General features: G+C 40.3%; 1 long non-coding RNA gene across 1 annotated transcript in view; it reads left to right on the plus strand.

Annotated features, from left to right (window-relative positions):
- LOC144236139 (uncharacterized) overlaps positions 1 to 11,860 on the plus strand; it is a 96,966-nt gene extending 85,106 nt beyond the window's left edge. The window contains exon 4 of the long non-coding RNA XR_013336428.1: positions 11,800 to 11,860. This is a non-coding gene — a long non-coding RNA (uncharacterized LOC144236139). The remainder of the gene's footprint in view (positions 1 to 11,799) is intronic.
- The last annotated feature ends 2,146 nt before the right edge of the window (positions 11,861 to 14,006 follow it).

Below are 14,006 nucleotides of genomic sequence, written 5' to 3' on the forward strand. Positions count from 1 at the left end.
CACAGCAGTGAAATAATCACTGTGGCCTCAGGAAAGCTCATTAAAGCCCCTGAGCTTGATTCTTCATATGGAAGTGGAGATAATGAGTTCCTGTTTTACAGACTTTGAAAAAGAATCGTTCAATCAAGTCAGAACATAAATAACAAAGTGTTTTGGGCCTGTGAAGTGTTACACAAACGTGAGTGTTTGCATATCGCTATGATCTGAGCTAGGATGACCTGAAGGACAGAAAGATCAGTTTGGTTCTATTTGCCATGTGCCCACAGATCACCTAGGGAGCCCTCGCAGTGCTTTTGGACATGGAAGGTGTGGAGATAAATTCGGTTCATTTTCCGAGGGCTTGCTGCCTCCTTGGGTCTATGCCAGGATACTATGGAGACAGATTTTGGAATTTTAGTCGGCACTGGTTGCAATTCTGTAATCATTCCCTATTTGCTTTTTGTTGTTGTTGTTACTGTTGTTTTTCTTCTTTTCATGGACACTGTGAACACAGCTACAAGATGGGGTAGCTATAGTCTGAATATTTCTGTTCCCTCCCCCCAAAATTTAACTCCCAAAGGTGATGGTATTAAGTAGGTGAGGCCTTTGGGAGGTGATTAGGTCATAAGGGTAGAGCCTTCATGAATGATGTTAGTGCTTTTATAAAAGTGACTCCAAGGAGCTCCCTTGCACCCTCCACCCTGTGAGAATCCAAGAAGCCTGAGGCCTGGAGTGCCCTCACCTGACTAGTTCCTCTTGTTTATAAGCTATCTAGTCTGTGATTTTTTTTTGAGAGCAGCTCAAAGGAACACAGCTCACCCCTGATGGGGTTTTGGAGTGATGAGGTCTGGAGCCAACGACCAAGAAAGAACTCCTGAGACCTCTTAGGTGCAAAAAAAAAAAAAAGGTGATTTCATTAAAGCACCCGGATAGGACCTAGGGGCAGAAACAGCTGCACTGGGTTGTGAAGAGTGACTGGTTATTACTTTGCAGTTGGGGGAGATAAACTCAAGAGGAAGTTTCCTAAAGGGATTTTCATATGCTAAAGAAGACTCACTGATCACTGGAGGCCTGGCTATTGTCAAGCTAAAGTTGTTTTTCAGTCTAGCAAACATTATCATTAAGACCCTAGGGAGTTCCTGGAGATTACACTATTGATAAGATTTATAAACTGAGAGAGACTCTGTATCAGTTTAACCATTTGTTTTCTGCCCTTTCCTTTGTTCTTGGGCAGCCAGGAGTGCCTGAGGAGTGTCGTATATGCCACCTGGGGGAGGGGAATGGTTTGTGGGGTGTCAGCTTGGTAAGGCTGTGCACTTTTCCATAATATAGGACAAGAACCTGCTATCATATGACAGAAAAGGGAAGCAGTATATATCAAAACTCTGTTATTTGTGGTTGGAATATAAATAGCTTCTCTTGCTTAATAACATACTACCTGTATTGCTCACTTTGAATCTTTTTCATCAGATTTATGGTGTTTTAAACTCTACGTATATAGCATTGTGCTGAAATTTATTTTTACAACAATCATAAATCTGAAGACTTCATATTTCTGAAAGCAGTTTCGTGATCAATTTAATGTGTACAATGACCCCTCTTGTTACTCTATTAAAAAAAAAAACAATTTCTCACAGAGAAACTTGTAGAATTATTTCATGGAAAGTTGAAGTACTCTGATTCCATTATTCATTACTAATAAAGTGATTAATTAAGAAATTATTTAACAAATATTTATTGAACATGTGAAAATTAGTAGCCTCACCAGAACAGAGTCGAGAATTTTCAGTAGGAGGTGCTCTCACCCTCTATCACTCCTAGTCAATTGCAGACCCAGCAGGAAGAGATGGACTTGACCTTACAGAGACTTGATATTGTGGGTGGATACTACTTGTCCAGCCAGAGGAAGAGATGCTTTCCTTATCCCCACCACAGAGCAACAGCTCAGCCAATGAAAAGCCACCACACTTCAAACTTCCAGTTTACTCCAATGGGCTTTTAGTTTATAACAGCCTTCTGGACTGCCCTTTTCTCCTTTAAAAAGTGTGCCTCTCCTTTGTTCCCTGACGTGCCTATGGTTTTGCTATAGCTTCATTGTCCCTGACTGCAATTCTCTTTTATTCCTGAATAAACCCATCTTTTGGGGGTAAAATAACTGTCAGTTGTTATTTTTAAGGTAAACTAACAAAGTTATTGGTGGAAGTGCAAAATGGCACCATTTTTGACAAACAGCTGGGGAGTAGCTTATAAAAATAAAAATACCTACTTACCCTATGATCCCAAATTCCCCTGATAGAAATGAAAATATCTCTTTATCCACCCCCTGCCCATCCAAAAAGAGAAAATAATGGTTTACAAAAAAAAAAAAAAAAGACTTATACAGGAATGTTTGTACAGCTTTATTTAAAATAAAGTTTATTTATTCCAGTTTATTCCAAAAGCTGTAATAATGTCCAACAACTGGTGACTGGATCAACAAATATGGTAGACCCATAGTATGTGACACTAATCAGCAATACAAACAAACTACCAATACATGCATAACATCTGTGTGATGGTTAATTTCTTGTGTCAGCTTGATTAGGGCCCAGCTATCTGGTTACCATTACATTTGGGTGTGTCTGTGAGGATGTCCCAGATGAGATTAGCATTTGAATTGGTAGACTTGAGTAAAGCAGATTGCTCTTTTTTAAACAACTTTTTAAAATGTTTGTTTATTTTTGAAGAGAGTTTGTTTATTTTTGAAGAGAGACAGAGTAAGAGCAAGGGAGGGGCAGAGAGAGAGGGAGGGGAGACACAGAATCTAAAGCAGTCTCACAGGCTGATGCAGGGCTCAAACTCATGAGCCATGGGTTCATGACCTGAGTTGAAGTTGGATGCTCAACTGACTCAGCCACCCACTCATGGGCTTGAACTCATGAGCTGTGAGACCATGACCTGAGCAGAAGTTGGATGCTTAACTGACTCAGCCACCCAGACACCCCAAGCAGACTGCTTGGATGTGCAATGGATGTGGATGAGCTTCATTCAATCTGCTGAGGACCTGAATACAACGAAAAGCAGAGATATGTTGTGTTTGCTCTCTGCCTAACTACTGGAGCTGGGATATCCATCTCTGACCCTCAGCCTTTGACTACATGACTAGCTTTCCTGGATTTCCAGCTTATAGATAGTAGTTTGGACTTAAAGCCTACAAAGTTCTGTAAGCCAATACCTTATTAAAAGTCTCTTTATGTAGATACTATATATGTATGCTACATATACTAATTACTGTACACTATTCTATATTATACTGTACTACACTATATAATACTAGGTGTGTGTGTGTATGTGTGTGTGTGTGGTAGAGACCCTCCTTAAGGACTGGTGAAAACCTCAAGACAGGGAAGGCAACCTGGCAATGTATGCATGCACGACATTGCTTACAACTCTGTAACATAGACCACCCATTCAGACTGTGCTACCATATATGGGAGACAAAGGAGTGAAAATTGTACAGAAAGCTTATAGCCCCCTGCACTCAGGGCTCAGTTTTTCAGGTATGAACCCATTGACCTGTGCTGGCACAACAAATAAAGTTGCTTTCTGAACAGAAAAGCCTCAGTGTCCCTTTTCTCTGCATGAGAATCCTGCTACAATATGTAGACACACACACACACACACACACACACACACACACACACACACACAATTTCTCTGGACAGCTCTGACTAATACAGTCACTGAATCTCAAAAACAATATGCTGAGCAAATGAAGCCTGACACAAGAGTATATTCTGTGTAATTCCACTTACCTAAAGTTTAAAAATAGATAAAATAATCTATTGTAATAGAAGTCAGATTAACAGTTGCCTGGAGCAGTGGGTGGGGAATTGACTGAAAAGGAACAGAGTAGAACTTTTGGGGATGATGGAAATGATCTATCTTTTGATTGAAGTAGTGGTCATATTGTTGTGAATTATGCCTTGGTAAAGTTAGTTTAAAAGTCTATACAGGGGTGCCTGGGTGGCTCAGTCGGTTAAGTGTCCAACTTCGGCTCTGCTCATGATCTCATGGTTCGTGGGTTCAAGCCCCGCTTCAGACTCTGTGCTGACAGCTAGCACAGAACCTGGAGACTGTCTTTGGATTCTGTATCTCCCTCTCTCTTTGATCCTCCCCTGCTCTCTCTCTCTCTCTCTCAAAAAATAAAAATAAACATTTAAAAGTCTGTACAATGATTTTTATCACATTAAAAATTGTCAACAATATTGATTTCTTCCTCACATTCTAACACATGATTAACTAATTTATTAAAAGAGAGCTTTTAAAAAGCCCCCCAATAGTGTGAGTTTCTGTGTATCTAATAACCTATTTGAAATTCTAACAATGTGAAACTCCACATGGAAATACTTTTTTTTTTTTTCATATAAAAGAGGAAAGCTGATAGCACCTGCTCTGATTTGTTGAACAAAGTTGTCTCTCCCATGTGATATTTCACAATTTTGGGAATTGAACCAAGACTTCACATGCATGCACAGTGCATGAGCACATTCAAAGCATGTTTCTGAGGGAGGAAAACATATATATATATATATATATATATATACACACACACACATACACACATAGGTTCTTNAGTGGGGGAGGGCCAGAGAGAGAGGCACAAAGGAGAATCCCAAGGAGGCTCCACACTGTCAGTGCAGAGCCCAATGCAGAGCTCAAGTGCTTCAAACAGTGAGATCATGACTTGAGCTGAAATCAAAAGCTAGACACTTAGCCAGCTGAGCCTCTCACATGCCCCAAATGTCATCTTTAATTGTCCCCTCTCCTGTAAGGTATCTGAAGCATAAAGTTCTCATTTCAATGGTTAGGGTGCTATATAAGCCTCAGCTCTGGATAATAAGTAAAATTTGCCAAGTGCTTCCTCTGTGCCAGGTACTATGCTGATAATAATTTTATGGACATTACCCTATTTATTTCTCAGAACAACTTGAGAAAACATGATGTCCTTCCTTTTTTGAATAAATAAAGTGACTAATGGAAGAGCACACAGGGGACATAATTATGACATACCTGGATTCCAATCCAAGGGAAATGGTGACAAACATGTGTGTTAACCATAGAGTAGCCTGTCCTTCCTTGATGACACAGCATCTGCCGGAAGCTGACTTACGACTCCTGGTTTTTGGGAGAGCCAAGATAATATAACTTCTACCCCTGGATGAAGTCCTGTCATCTGAATAAAGCTGTACAGAACATAGGATCTCAGACCACTGGCAGAAACATTTCTGTGATTCTCCCCTCTGTTGTATCCTCTGATTTGTGGTAGGCCAAAGGCAGGAGACTCCATTTTAACTGCATTTGTGTTTATGGGTTTTTTTATTGTTTTTTTTTTTGTTTTTGTTTTTTTTTAAATAAAAGCATAGTTGAGCCTAAGATAAGCAACATAATTTGCAGGGACAAGGGCAAAATACACTGTTGGGTATTGGTCAAGGGTGGGAAAGTCAGTCTCTACTTCCCACAGGTCCATTGCCCCAGTGCATGCCCTGGAGGCAGCACTCTAAGAGATTACCAATCTCTCACTGACAATGGAGGTCTGTTAAATACCTGGATCATGGGTCAGTTAGGAGTCACTGCTATGTTGCCTGGTGAATGCATCGTGGTGATGCCAGGCCATGGCAAGATACCACTACCTTGCCCCATCCCAAGATTCCACTGGACACATGCCTGACTCCAGCCTGCCCTGTGACTTCATGCAGACCCCCACTGGGGACAGGAGGCAATGGTGAAACATGGTCTTTTTGGTCTGTCAGTGTGATCTGGTCACCAGCTTGATGACAGGTGGCAGCAGCCAAGAAGTCTGGGTGGAGAGGTGGAGTCTAGACAATGCCCAGGACACCATGGGTAGAAAGCTCATTCTAAGATCACATCTCAGGGAGGTGGGACCACGTGTAAGCTGTGGCTCTCCACCCTCTGAACGTGCTCCATCGTCCCATCCAACTTCACTTACAAAACAGATATTCCAAGATAAGATCATAAAGACTTCCAAGACAGCACTACCAGAACATTAAACTCCACACATGGAATCTTCCTGAGTCAGGGGAGGTCTCTGTGTAGTGTAAGTGCATTGGTCACACCCCAACAAAGCCACTGGCTGAAGGCAGTGTATGTGATGATTAGGAACATGGATTTAGGGATAAGACTATGTGGATTCAAACCCCGTTCCACTATTTAGTAGCTTCGAGACTTCTGACCAGCTCCTTAACCACACTGTGCCTTACTTTTCTAATCTGTAAAATAGTATTATTGTGAAAAACTCAATGTATAAACTGTATTAAGCTCACGGGCAATAGTACCTGGCACATAAAAATTTATAAGTGTTAGCTATTTACTGATTATTTATAAATTTTTCCCACATAAATGTCCCAAAGCCCTTGTGTGCATGTCTCTAAGCAATTCTTTTCTTTTTTTTATCACTAACTCACTGATGTGAGTTATAGCAAGTGTGCTTCCCTATTTAGTCATCTCCTGCTGCATGTTTTTATTATTCAATAGATGGTTTCAAAGCAATATTAAAAAACAATTTGTAAAAAGGAAAAACAAATCTTTAAGTGTACACCCGCACATAATTATTTCAATGTTTGCATATAAGATGCTAGTATTTGCCAATATGCATGCATATTTTTTCAAAGCTTCTATAGTACTGTACATATCATTTGGTATTTTTTTCACTTAACATTAAATTGGAAGCATTCGTTCATGGTGCTGCATTGTCATAATTATCATTGTAATGGTTGCATAATACCCTATTATGTTGATACATCATAATTTAATATAAATTATTCCCCTATTGATGGACATTTAAGTTGTTCCTTTTTTTTGGCAATTACAGCTAATGCTATAGTGATCAGCTCTTAGCTTTATTCTTTTGTTGAATTATTTTATAGAGATCCATTTCTAAGAGGGGGATGCCTGGGACAAAGGGAATATTTACACGTAGGTTTCTTTCTACTGAGCCATTGTTTTCCAAAAGGGTAATTGTAGTAACTAACACTGATAAGTATGGCAACAAGGGGCACTTCATCTGCAGACACTGTCCTAAACTCTCTGCACATATTATATCATTACATTCTATCCATGGCCCTAGGTATTATAATCACCACTGTACATCTGAGGGAACTGAGGCACAGTTCAATAACTGGTCCAAGTCTGTATATTTACCAACTAAAAGAGCTGGGGAAGGAACTAGTTTACTGATAGTAAAGCCTGTCACTGACCAGGCACTGAAGTCCTGAAGCAACCAAAATACTCCCTGTACTTTGAGCTGTTAATATGGCCAGGATCTTATAACTTATCTAGTAATTTCCCTTCAGACTCCCCAGAGAGATTTCCCCCACCCCCAGCACCCACTCACACTGAATGCTTGCTCCTTTGAAATGCTTTCTCATCCTATATAATATCAGAAAATAATGGCAATTATTTGTTCTGCCTTCTTCCTTCCCCTCCATTGTCCATCATTCTTTTCCTTTCCTTCATTCATGACTTCTCTTCTTCCTTCCTCTCTGATTTTCTTCCCTCTCTCCTTACTGCGTATGTGAAGTATGCATCTTCTATGTGCTAAATTTTATGAGAAGCTGATATGACGTCTTTATTTTCTTTGTTTTATTCAGTTGCCATTGCATTTTTCTCCTTCCAAGTCTTTAAGCAATTGTGCCAAATGTTAATATAAATTTTCATCTACTTTACATTTACTTTTTGCACTTACTTGGAGTCCTATTAAAATTTAACTGGTAAGTTCATATTTTTCTTTAACTACTATAAGCTTTTAAAGAAGCTTACAGAAGCCTTGACTAATTTGTATCCAGCTTGGGACTTTTTTTTCAAAAGAACATTTCATCATATATATGACATTTTCATCATATATATTTTCACAAGGTATGAGAGAATCAGTCTAGATGTAGGTGGACTTTCTTCACACTCTTTTAAGAACAATCATTTGGGATATTTTATTCCACAAAGTTCATACATTGTCTGAACATTTTCAGTGTGTAGTTGCTCTAGTCCTATTTTTTTATATCATTTCTTTTTTTTTTTAATGTTTATTTTTTAGAGAGAGAAAGGCAGAGGAAGAGAGAAAATCCCAAGCAGGCTCTGTGGGGTCAGCACAGAGACAGATGCAGGGCTCAAACTCACGAACTGTGAGATCATGTCCTGAGTTGAAATAAAGAGTCAGGCGCTTAACCAATGGAGCCACCCAGGCACCCCTTGCTATCATTTCTGTTGCAGGAAGAGAATGTTCATATGGCTGTGAGCAAACATTTACTTAGCCTCTATTCTGTAACTTATAAATAACTATGAGAAAAAAGAGATGGGGAATTAAGTTAAAAAAGGAAACAAAGAAACATAACACAAGAGGGACTTGAACAGGTTGCAGAATGTCCTGAAGTAGAGGAATCATTGCTCGCCCAGCACATTCCATTACAGGTGTTCCAAGGGCATGAGGGACAGTCTCTTAACGCCCAACACATAATTCAGTAGTGAACTTTAGAACTAAGCCCAGCTGAGAAATAACTTTCTGGACCACAATGCCCATCTCTTGGGTCTCACACGTCCCTCTATCTCATTCCTTCCCCCCTCACCTCTTTCCCCCTTAATCCCCTTTCAATCTACACCAAAATGAAACATTCAAATACATTATTCAGCCTAGGAGAAAATGTCAGCTCTTTCTTTCCTCTCCCCATGTATTGTTTTCTCTGGCTTTCTTCTCAGTCCTGATGCAGACATGGGTCTCAGTGGTTTTTGCCTATGATATTTTGGAACAGAAAAGTTGCAAGGAAATATTTCCCTAAGCACAGGGGAGTTGAGTGCTGAGAAGCAGAAAATCTGAGATTTCTCCTAGCACCCTTTGGCTGTGGTTGCAATGAGTGGTGCCAAGGAGACAGGATGCAGATTTAAAAAAAAAAAAAAAAAAAAAAAAAAAAACCCAAAAAGCTTTTNGAATGAGATTTTAAAAAAAAAAAAAAAAAAAAAAGATAAACCCATTAGCCTTTCCTAAGACCAAGGTCATCCTCAGGCCCCAGGGGATGCTGGGGCCAAATTATCTTTTTCAAAAAATGTCTTGAGAGTATCCCAAACCCGAGAGATATATAGAGAGCAGAAATAATAGCCAATTCCAATGGTTTTCTACCAAAACTGGGAGACAACTTAATTTTTTTTTTTTTTGCGATGCTCAATGCCTCAATGTCTCTATAATATCTGCATCTCATTTGTCCATCACACATGAGGTCTCCACATACAGAACTGTACTGGGTTATCTTTGAAGACACAGAGGGTACAGATCCACCTTTGTGGAATGAACAGCCATGAGAAGCTCAATCTCAAAACCATGAGATGATGACCTGAGCTGAAATCAAGAGCCAAACGTTTAACCAACCAAACCACCTGGGCGTCCCAAGGCCCACGTAATATTTTAAAGGGAAAAATTTTTTCTGCATACAGTATGCAGAATTAACCAATTATTTGTACACATTTGGCCAAGAGCTAGAACAACCAAAGCTGGAAGAATGAGCTAGAGTAGCTAGGGAGTTGTCTGTGTGGGTCAGCCATTGGGCTGATGTACATCATCTCATTAGGTCCTCTTAAGCCATTCCAAGAGAGGTCCATGAGATAGGTTATGACATCCAGTGGTCTCATTCCATGAGATAGGTCATGACATCCAGTCCCAATTTCTCTTGAAGAAAATGAGACCTAGAGAAATAGCATCACTTGCCCACAGTCACACAGGTCAGAAGTGGCAGAGTGGAGATACAAACCCAAGAAAAAGAAAGCCAGGGCAGTACCACTAGCTAACAGCTGCCTCCCAACCACACTGTATGTAAATGGTGGTGTCCCTGGGGGTGAGGTCGTCGAGGAACATTTACTTTCTATTTCGTAGCTTTCCATTTCATTTCATTTCATTCATTTTGACTTTAAATTTTGTCTTTAACATAAAATAATTTGTATTTTGAAAAATTAAAAAGCAGATGCAAAATGCCATGGGGGTTATTATAAGCCATTATCCTGGTGTGGGGTGGGAGGGTGTGGTATTTACAATGTCAGTGACCAGAGGAGTGAGAAAAAGTAGGGGAAAGTGAAGGAGGGGGGAAAAGGGAAGAGCATCAAGAGCAGAGGTCAGGGAGAGAAGAAGGAGCTGAATCAGCCTCCTTTGCTTTCTCTATGGCTATAGGGTTCCAGAGAAGTTTAAGACAGCCCTAAAAATAAAACAGAAACATCAACAGCACTAATATGCATTAGCAAACTACAACTATCATTTTTGTAATATTTATTTTTGAGTCCTACAAAACCTCTTCTCTTTTCTTCCCTCTTCCCACATGCCCTTTGTCACCCCGCATGACATGCCCCCCATGGCCCATTCTGTACCATCTGTGATGATGAATCGAATTCAAGACTTGAAAAACTAGACTTTTAGTTATTTGTACAGTTCATTAACACAGGACTTTGTTGTACAATAACTGGTTTCTATTATTTTAATTGAATTAGGCAGCCCTGGGTATAATGTAGGATAGGAATTGGCCTTGCCCTACAGTGTTGCTCAAGGAAAAGAAGGAAAGGAAGCATTGTCAAGGTTGAGGCCAGGGAGAGAAAAGAGAACTCATACCCAGCATCCCTGTGACCTCGAGGCAACCATTCTTTGCTGGGATTTGGTTGGCTCAAGTGATTGTGCTATCAACCCCTAGCACAAAGATGCCAAGGTGAAAGCTTAAGTTAAAATGTAGGATAGGAACTCTGTCCTTGGACTGTGTGGCTGAGAATGAGCCTGGCATTCCAGGGGCCGTGGGTAAGTAAAGGCAATTTACTTATTCATCCATGAACACATGACATAACTAACCTGGGCTTCATGAACAAAATGAGTCTAATTGCCCACCTTTCCAGGGCTGTCACACATATCACACTGGATAATACATTTAGCTTTCCTATCAAATAGCAGGTATTAAACATTGTTCTTCCTCCCCTCCTCCTTTCTTTCTGACTCCTATGCCCACGTCTTGCCCATGCCTATTTCCCCCACTCACAGAACTTTCCACTTTTCTTTAGGGATAAAGAAAAAAAAAAAAAAAGAAAGAAAGAAAGTCAAAGGTCTCCTTTAATATCTGATTTAGAGCCCATATTTCTGAAGCTTTTCTTGTCTAACACCTAAGCCACACTGGTGTGCACAGAATTGTATAGCCACTTCAAGACTTGGTTTCCCCACATGCAAAGTAAGATGGATTGAGGGGGTCATTTGAGTCTTTTCTGATATTAAAATCCCTTAAATCCACATATTTTTGTTTCTCTTTCCCCCTTCCTTCCTCCCTAGCTTCCTGCCACTCTCTCCTCCCTACATCCAGTCAGCTGGTGAGTAGAATATAAACCATAAATCAGCTTCAGGTGTCTACTTGCATCAGTCACAAATAGAAGATCCAATTGTACAAGGATAGGTTCCCCTTTTTCTGATGGAATTAGCCAGTTCTGTGTCTTTCTCCTCCCTCCCTCTGGATCTTCCTCTATTTTTAGATAGACAGTCTGAAAAGTCTTAATATATCAATGACATTTATAACACATGTTAATATCTAAAGCGTCAATGCTCTATTTGTAGAAGTGACGGCTGATGTGATGAGATGCTTTTATTATATCAGTGACTTTTATGATAAATAGGATGAAACTGTGCACTCTTTTTTTGGAAAATTAAATAATAATAGTAAACTATTCTCTGTCCCAGTTTGTCCAGCCATTAGCTTCAAGTACTAGGTTTTACTTTTTTGGTGCACTTTTTTTTTTATAAATTGCTCTTTACAACTTCAGGGTGAATACCTGTCTCCGGGAATAGATGACAGCAGTTCTTCTGGAAGAATGCATTAGGGAGGTAAGTGCAGACACCTGGGGATCCATTTTATAATCTTTGTAGCTTCTCAGGCTCCCTAATGGAGCCCAGCACCTCAGAACTCTGGGGGTGGCCAATGCTGCAGTCTTTATATAAAATGTACAACCCCATCTCTGCCTCACTATATTTTCCCTATCATTAAAGTGCATTTCACAATTATATGAGTTGGAAGTTAAGAGTGTCTGTTTTGGGAGCACACAGACATGGGCTAGAGTCGCTGCTGTGTCCCTTACCAACTGTGTGATTTGGATAAGCCCATTCAAAACCTGTCTGAGCTTCATTCTCTTCATCTATAAAAAGTGGAAAGTGTAGGTACTCCAAAGACATGGTGTGAGCATACAATGAAATATGTAGGCAAAGCATTTACCACACATTCAAGGTTCAGGAGTAGTAGCTATGGTTTATTTGGGTTGTAATTATATTTATCACTGCCTCAATCCACAAAGAATGTCTTTTCCACTCTGCTATTCCATGCAGACCTACTACTCATCTGAACTTCCACTGAATTTAGTTAAACATCATTTGTCACTTTCTGACTGTCCGAATTTATTGGACAGACCAGAGCACCAACATGCACATATATAATCCATATTCCAAGCATACAGAACTTTCATTCTTCAGACATGCCAGGACTTTGTAGACCTTCATGATTTGTCTTGCTATCCCTCTGCCTATGTGTCTTCTTGTCTCACCTTAGCTCACTCTTCAAGCTCAGCTTGGCTTTCAGCTCCTAGGAAGTTCTTGCTCTCCTGCTCAGAGGTTAGTCTAATTCTGTGATCCCACAATGTCCCCTGTGAGCTTTAACATGGCTTTTGCCAGAATTAGCCATGCAGTTGACTGTGTCATCTCCCAGACCATGAGTTCATAGAGGACAGATCTTCTGACTCCCTTGCCTTTCTATCCCCAAGTCCTAGCACATAGACCACAATAAATATGTATTGATCAACTGGTTTCTGTGCATTGATGATTCTTCCTGATTGATTGTGCAATTCTTTAGTTTGTGAATTATTACTCAGCTTCTGCTGGCCGCCATTGTCTCTAGCACAAGTCTTTATTTATTCAGCAAACACTCGTAAGCATCTTTACTCAGCTCGGACCCAACAAAGATCTATGATGAGGTTGGTGATACATAATGTAGAAGAAGCAATGCTTCAGATCCTTCTGTCCATGCCAACTGTGTCTGGGGCACCCAGCAAGGCAGAAAGTTATCTGAGTGGCAGAAGCAGAGACCACATTTCCCTTGGAGGCAAGATTACCATGCCTTTAAATGCTGGGTCCCATACTTCTTATGGACTTAGAGACTAAGAGGGCCATGAAGGACAGTCTCTTCATTTGTGCTTGTCCTTCTATTCCCTGTGTGAAATCTGTAAACTGAGCCACGTGCTGCTTCTTAGGTGTGGTAATGTTATTNAGAAGCTACAGGAAATCATAAAATTTACATGTTTACATTGTCAGGAACAGCGTGCCATCGAAGAAGAAAAAGGCTCCTTGTAGACTTGAAACCATCGTCAGGGGCACCACCCAAATCATTACCTAGAGCAGTGCCCTGCAGCACCAGATGTGGGGACAGTTATTAATAATCTAGTCTTGTCCTGTTACCATGACTCATTTATCTGGGAACTCCTTGGGACCCCGTAGAATCAGAGGTGATTAACTCTACAGAAGTCTTACATTCCTAGATTTCTGGTCCTAACCCCATATGATAGCACCAAAAGTTTAACCTGGATCTAAAAGAAATAAATCCAAGCTCTTGCTTAGTTCAGTTTCCAGTGGAGACAACCTTAACACAAATAATGCTATCAGTGAGCCAAGCATGCAGAATGATAAGAAGTATCAGTGTATATTCAAACAGCATTACTACACGAATGATTATAAGGATTGAGTCCTACTCTGCCACTTGTATAGGCTGCATGATTACGTACCATGTTTGGGGGTCCTACAGGAGATCAGCTATTTGTCCTACAGTCTTCATAGAAGTTCACATCCTTTCTAATGGAGAAGTTGCTCCAAACTGGCTCTCAGTCTCTCCTTTCCTCCTCCCTCCAGATTTCAACACGTTCATAAAAGCATATTGGATGTTACTTGTGCCTTCAAATGTCCCAACTCCAGAAACTGTGGCAAGTAAACG

Source organism: Crocuta crocuta, unplaced genomic scaffold (genome assembly GCF_008692635.1).
Source record: "Crocuta crocuta isolate KB4526 unplaced genomic scaffold, BGI_CrCroc_1.0 scaffold95, whole genome shotgun sequence".
NCBI classification, from domain to species: Eukaryota; Metazoa; Chordata; class Mammalia; order Carnivora; family Hyaenidae; genus Crocuta; species Crocuta crocuta.